Source organism: Mastomys coucha, unplaced genomic scaffold (genome assembly GCF_008632895.1).
Source record: "Mastomys coucha isolate ucsf_1 unplaced genomic scaffold, UCSF_Mcou_1 pScaffold11, whole genome shotgun sequence".
Lineage (NCBI taxonomy): Eukaryota > Metazoa > Chordata > Mammalia > Rodentia > Muridae > Mastomys > Mastomys coucha.
In genome coordinates, this window is record NW_022196893.1 from 32,555,640 (window position 1) to 32,563,070 (window position 7,431).

Sequence of the window (7,431 nt, forward strand, 5' to 3'; positions counted from 1 at the left end):
TCAGCTCCTTTGCCTCAGCCTCCTGGAAGCTCAGGCTTGCGGCAGCTCCATCTCCAACTAAATTCCTCCCACGGGGTAACCTGGGTCTTTCCCACCAGTTCCCCACTAACCTGCCCCAGGCAGAAACCTTCATGCTGTAATCCTTCCATTGCCCACCCCGCCCCACCTCCCCTCCTCCCTCCTGTCCCCTTTATGGTCACATTATTGGAAGAGTGTCTGCCTGCTCACTCCCACTCATGCCTCAGCCTTCTGATTTTGCCATGGAAACTGATCTCTTGGAGGTTACCACTGGCCTCCTTGTTACTAAATCTAGTGGGCCTTTCTTATTCCTTCCATCTTTAACATTGCTGACCATGCCCGCCTCTTGCTCTTCTAGCACCCGCTGCGCCGGTCTCTCCACCACAGCTCATATGCTCTGCTCAGAGGTTCCTGGCACTTGGCATTCCAGCTGGAGTCCTCTTCTTTTACACAATCTTCCTGGATTTCGATGCAATTTGGTGTTAATGTCTATGAATGGCCTCCAAATCTGCATTTCTGTTTGTTTCTTAAGACAGGGTCTCACTGGCAGTGGTGGCGCATGCTTTTAATCCCAGCACTTGGGAGGCAGAGGCAGGTGGATTTCTGAGTTTGAGGCCAGCCTGGTCTACAGAGTGAGTTCCAGGACGGCCAGGGCTACACAGAGAGACCCTGTCTCATTAAAAAAAAAAAAAAAAAAAAAAAAAAAAAAAAAAAAAAAAAAAAAAAAAAAAAAAAAAAAGATGAAGGAAAGACAGGGTCTCACGTGGCTCAAATTGGCCTCAAATACGCTATGTAGTAGAGGATTACCTTGAACTGCTGATTCTCTGGAGAGCTGACTGAGAGATGAACATGTATGTCTGTGCCTCATTTATTCAGTGCTGGGGATCAAACCCAAGGGTATGCTCTCTAGGCACTATACCAACTTTGCCACATCCGGGTTGCCAAAATCTGTGTCTTGACCCCTCTGCCTTCTGAACTCGAGGTCTCCAACCTTCTGGATGGTTCTTTGGCACAATTGTGTCTGACATAGATCTCCTCCAACCTGTTTTCGCCCCTACCTTGGAGTGGCCTACTTTAGCTCAACAAACACAACATTCATTCATAATTATCTCTTCCCTCCCACCGGCTCCCCATGCCAGTCAGGTGAACCCATCTACCTGGCTTTCAAGACCTCTGGCTACTGCTCTTCAGTTCCCAGCATGCTTGACTAGGCCACTGGGCCCTGTTCCTATTCACCTCACTGGTTCTGTCCTATCCAGTTGGAAAAGCTACCCTTATTTCACTGTCCTGCTCAGACCTGCAAATGTAGCGACTCCTTGCTAACAGACCCCTGACCTGCAGCCTGGACTCCAGTTTCCTTCACAGCCCCTCTCCCCCATTGTCCAGCCACATTGAACATCTTCCCCAGCCCTTAGTTCCTTTGCCTCCAGGCTTTTACATACTGTCCCCTTCGTCTGGGACATGCTTAGCCTGGCTAACTGGCACTCATCAGTAAGCCTATGGGAGGCAAAATGGAGTGGACCTTGAAGGGTGGCAGACATGGCTCTCAATTCCAGCTCTCTCAAGCTACATAACCTCAAGTCTGTTGACTAACTTCCCAGGACTCATCTGTAGGAAGGGGCATAGCAAGACCTAGCATTCCTAATGTGTATTGGTTTTTCTGCCATCTGACCTACCTCTACCTAACCTGAATTCTATCCCTTCTTCCTCATTCATGTTCAGATGGCAGTGAGCCCCATAAAGTACACAGGCAGCATAGCATGGCACAGCACACCCCCACAGGCACCCTACAGCCCACCCTTACATGTGCCCCACAGCCCACACCTACAGGCATTCCCACAGGCACCCCACAACCCACCCCTAGTCTCCTTAACTAAGCACTGCAGTCCAGAGAGATTCAGTGCTGGGCAGCAGTAAGGGCGGATTTGAGTAACAGACTGGAGCAGAGGAAGCAAGGCCTAGAGAGGAAGAGGCTGCCAATGGCAGGGCTCTTCAGTATCTAACAACCTTGTTCCAGTGGCCAACTGAAGCCAACTGAATTGCGAGAAACTCTTGTGTTTCTAGACAGGGAGGAGGAAGGGGGTTCCCTGGATTTCAGTGAAGTTTTAAGTGACTTATATATCTTGTGAAATAAGCATGGTTGAGGCTAGGGGTGTGGCTCATCAGTAGAGTACAAAGCATACACAGAGCAATGGGTTCAAGCCCAATTGTCATGGAAAACCAGGCCTGGTGGGTGGGGTCCACCCTCAATCCCAATTTGGAAGTAGAGGCAAGCTCTGGAGTTCAGGGTGAAACTCGGCTACACAGTGAGTTTGCATCAAGCCTGGGCTACAGGAGACCTTGCCTCAAAGCAAGCAAGCAAAAGTCATTGTAAAAATGAGGAAATAAGCTGGGCAGTGGTAACACATGCCTTTAATCCCAGCACTTGAGAGGCAAAGGCAGGTGGATTTCTGAGTTCAAGGCCAACCTGGTCTACAGAGTGAGTTCCAGGACAGCCAGGGCTATCCAGAGAAACCCTGTTTCAAAAAACAAAAAACAAAAAACAACAACAACAACAACAAAAAAAAAAAAAAAGGGAAATGAGCCAGGCATGGTGGCTCATGTCTATAACCACAGCATGTGAAAAGCAGCAGGAGACTACTGCTGCTGCAGATGTGAAGGTAGCATGGTCTACATAGTGAGTATGGGATCTCCTAGGACCACATCATGAGAAAATAAAAATTAGAAAGTTTAAAGAAATAAACCCATAAGTGAGGTGTTTACATATTTTTGTTTTTGTTTTTTTGAGACAGGGTTTCTCTGTGGAGCCCTGGCTGTCCGAGGTGTTTACATGTGTAGTAGACACTAATAAACGGAGCTATGCACTGAACTGATTCTCTCCCTCCCCTCCCTTCAGTCCCTCTCTCCTCCTCCTCCCCTCCGTCCTCTCCCTCCCCTCCCTCCTTCCCTCTCCCTCTCCCCTCCCTTTAAGCATGTGTTACACACCCCCACCCTCCCATTCTCTTTCATCTTTCTCTGCCTCCCAGTCTGGTTTCAATTCCTTTACTTCTTCTTTTACATTTTGCCCATGTACTATGTTTGCCCACACACTATGTTTTGATCATGTCTTCCCCCTCCTGCAACACCTCCCAGGTCCTTCCCACCTCCTACCCACCCAATTTTATTCTCTGTCTTGAAAATAAAGCCTAAAAACAAACCCCACAAAAATTAAAATCAAAAGAACCAATGTGACATTATATATGTATACACACACACACACACACACACACACACACACACATACTCACCAAAACAAAGCAAAAACAAAACACAGAAAGTGGAGTTTGGTTCGTGTTGGCCAACTACTGCTGGGCATGGGGTCTATGCTGGGCATGGGGTCTATGCTGGGCATGAGGTCTATGCTGGGCATAGAGTGTGGTTGATAACTCTAAGCAACACTCCGCTGGAGAAAACTGATTTCCGATTCGGTAGAGAGTATCAATTACAAATAGCTTCTTGGTTGAGAGTGGAACCCCACGTCAGCTTCCCCCTCTTGGTTCTAAGACCCTGTCTGGCAGCTGGGATCTCTGAGTTCACATGGGCATCAGTACTGCTGTGTCTGGGATAGATTGTTTCTTTGGAGTCCTCCAACACCTCTGGCTCTTACAATCTTCCTACCTCTTTTTCCAAGTAGATCCCTGAGCCTTGAAGGGAGGGGTCTGATGGAGACATGTCATTTAAGGTTGACTGTTCCCAAGTCTCCTACTCTCCCTGCACTGCCCACTTATGAGTTGTGGTGGTTTGAATGAGGATGGGCCCCATGGGCTCCTGTGTTTGAATGTGTAGCCTTCAGTTGGTGGAACTATTTGGGAAGGATTGGGAGGAGTAACCTTATTGGAGGCTGGGCTGCCACTCCCAGTTAGCTCTCTCTCTACCTCATGCCCGTGGGTCAATACATAAGGTCTCAGCTGCTGCTCCAATGCCAGGTCTTCTTGCTTGTTGCCGTGCTCCCCACCATGAAGATCATGGACTCTAGTCCTTAGAAATCATAAGCCCCCAAATTAGTCACTTTTTTCTATGTTGCCTTGGTCATGGTGTTTTATCATGATATTAGAAAAGTAACTGAGACCTGGGTCTTTGTGTTAATTCCTATCTACCAAGAAGAAGAGTCTCTGATGTGGATAGAGTGAATCTCTGGTCTATGTGTTTAACATATGAGGAGTTATTGCATTGCTATGTCCCTGTAGCAGAACAATAGTAGGTTTCCCTCTAGGCCTATGACCCATCTAGTCTCAGGTTCTTGCTCACTTTACTAGTGTCAAGTATGGGTTCCGGGGGCTGGAGAGATGGCTCAGTACTTAAGAGCACCGACTGCTCTTCCAAAGGTCCTGAGTTCAAATCCCAGCAACCACATGGTGGCTCATAACCATTCGTAATGAGATCTGATGCCCTCTTCTGGGATGTCTTAAGACAGCTACAGTGTGCTTACATATAATAAATAAATAAATCTTTAAAAAAAAAAAGTATGGGTTCCATGTCATGGATGGAGTGGACCTTAAATCCAATGAAAAAGTGGTTGGCTCCTCCTATAACATCTATGCCACTATTGCCCAGTATATTTTGCAGACACCTCGGTGATCCTTCTTGCCTCGGGCTCTTGAATACAGGGACTACAGGTAGGCACCATTGAGTCTGGCCTGACAAGGTCTTGTATGTAGCCCAGGATGGCCTTGAACTTTCTATATAGCCCGAACTCCTCATCCTCCTGTCTCTGCCTTGTGAGTGTTGCTATTATGGGAGTAAGCCTGCCATGCCCCACCTGGCTGTGAAAGTGAGGGAGGAAACTACACAGACTCCATCCTACTACATGGAAGCAATTTATGTCACTGCACCTGTAGTGTGTATACTTACCACTGTGGCAAACATTCCATTTTGTGTCTGGTATTTCTTAGTTAACAGCTCATGAATATTTAAATATTTCTACAGGGTTTGTAACCATTTTAATGGCAGTATAATATTTAAGTTTATCATGTAATTTATAAATCCATATACACACATATACACACATACACACACACACACACACACACATATACACACATTTCTTCTTTTTTATTTTTTTCCAGCATAATCATGCTTTTGGGGGTAAGGCTATTTTAAATTAGCTTCACTTAGGTTGTTTTTTGTTTTGTTTTCTGTTTTGTTGTTGTTCCTTGGTGTTTTTGTTTTTGTTTTATTTGTTTTGAGACAGGGTTTCTCCGAATTAGCCACAGCTGTCCTGGAACTTGCTCTGTAGACCAGGCTGTCCTCAAACTCAGTGATGTATCTTACCTGTTGGGATTAAAAACATGTGACAATACACCCAGATAGCTTGAGTTTTTGTTTGTTTGCTTTGTTTTGTTTTGATCATAAAAACAGGATATAGTCCTCCTTAGAAATGATATTTCTGGATGTGGTGGTGCACACCTCTAATCATAGCACTCAGAAGGCAGATACAGGTTGATCACTGCGAGTTCAAGGCTAGTCTAGTCCACATAGCAAATTCTAGGACAGCCTGGTCTACAAAGTGAGACTCTGTCTTTAAACAACAAAATGCTGATGACATAGTCAAGAAGAAATTATTTGTAATTTCACTGAACTGAGAGATCTTGTAAACATTTTGCTGTATGTCTTTCTAGCCCTTTTATGTATAATTTTAGATTATGCCATACATATTTTATAACCTGTTTTCCCCAACCCTAATTATATACCCTAGCCATCCCTTCCTGTCATTACTTTTCGGTGTGGATGTTCTTGAGGTTGCTCCCTGAGTCTGGTGGATGCTAAGCATGAGCTCTACCACTGAGCTCCACCCCAGCTCCTATTAGACACTTTTCCACAAGCCTTTGTAGGGGGCCTGAACCTTATGGGGACAGTTCTCTTCCTGTGAACATTGACTTGTCCACAGCTCCAGGGACATGTCTACTCACAGTATTTCTTTGGGGTGATTCCTACAACTGGAGTCGTTTGGTGAGGGAGCACACAGAGAGGCTGGAGCCGGGGCTCAGTAGTTGGGAGCACTGGCTGCTTTTCCAGAGGACCTGGGTTCAGGTTGAGACAAGCATGTGGTGACTCATAACAGTCTGTAGCTCCAATTCCAGGAGATCTGACACCTGTGGCTTCCACAAGCACCTGCACTCCTGTGCGTATATCCACATGCAGGCACACACACCTACACACGATATAAAATAATAAATCAAAAAAAAAATTAAAGCATGTGGAGAGCCCTGAGATGATTGCTAGGTGTAAAACTAAGAGGTGCAAATTTTCAGAAATTCACAGAGGTTCCTATTGTATTGCTGTCCTGATGCTCCAAAGAGAGGAAGAGGGGAAAAGAGGAGGAGAGGAGGGGGTCAGGGGAATGCCTTGCTCTCAGGAGTGGAATTTTAACAGGGGAAGAGGGCCTGACTTTTTGTCCTCTTAGACCAGAGGTTCTCAGCCTGTGGGGCACAATCCCTTTGGGGTTCAAACGACCCCTTCCCAGGGATTTTATATCGGATAACCTGAATATCAGATATTTCCATTTCATAACAGTAGCAAAATTATAGTTTTGAAGTAGTAACAAAATAATTTTATGTTTGGGGGTCACCACAACATACGGAACTGAATTAAAGGGTCACAGCACTTGGAAGGCTGGGAACCGCTGTCTTAGACCCTCTTCTACATGGAGAATTAGATGGCATGTTCCTGTTCTTGGATCCCTCCCTCCCTCCCTCCCTCCCATTGCTTCCTTGAAGTCCCCAGCATTTCTAGGCAATGGCACACTTCAAAGGATTAGGCTTCTATTTTACTGGCTGCATGACTCCGGAAGTCACTTGTGCGTCTGAGGCCTCAGTTTACCCACCTGTCCCACAAAGCCAATTGTACCTGCTTGCAGACACGTCATCATCTTAAAAAGGAAGAGTAGCAAATCAAATCTGAAACCCTGCACCAAGCTCTGCACTTGTTCAGCCCATCACAAAGCAACGGTGGCCAGCACTGGCCCCTTCTTTGAAAGGAGGAGAAGGTGGCAGAGAAAGTCAGGTGGGGGGAACTGCCTGTAATCCTGGCACTCAGGAGATGGGAGGCGAGAGTAAACCTTCACAGCTTTATATAGTTACATAGTGAGCTGTAAGCCAGCCTGGGCTACATGAGACCCTGTCTAGAGAAAAGCAAAATGTAGGAAGTGGGGGAGGGTCAGGAAGGAGAAGGAGGGGAAGAAGGGGGAGGAGAAGGGGAAAAGGAGGGAATGGGGAAGAAGGAAGGGGAGGAGGGGGAGGAAGAGGAGGGTGTGGGGAAGGAGAAGGAGGGAGAGGAGGAGGAAGAGGAGGAGGAGGCAGAGGAGGGTGTGGGGAAGGAGAAAGAGGGGGAGGAGGAGGAAGAGGAGGAGGAGGAAGAGGAGGGTGTGGGGAAGGA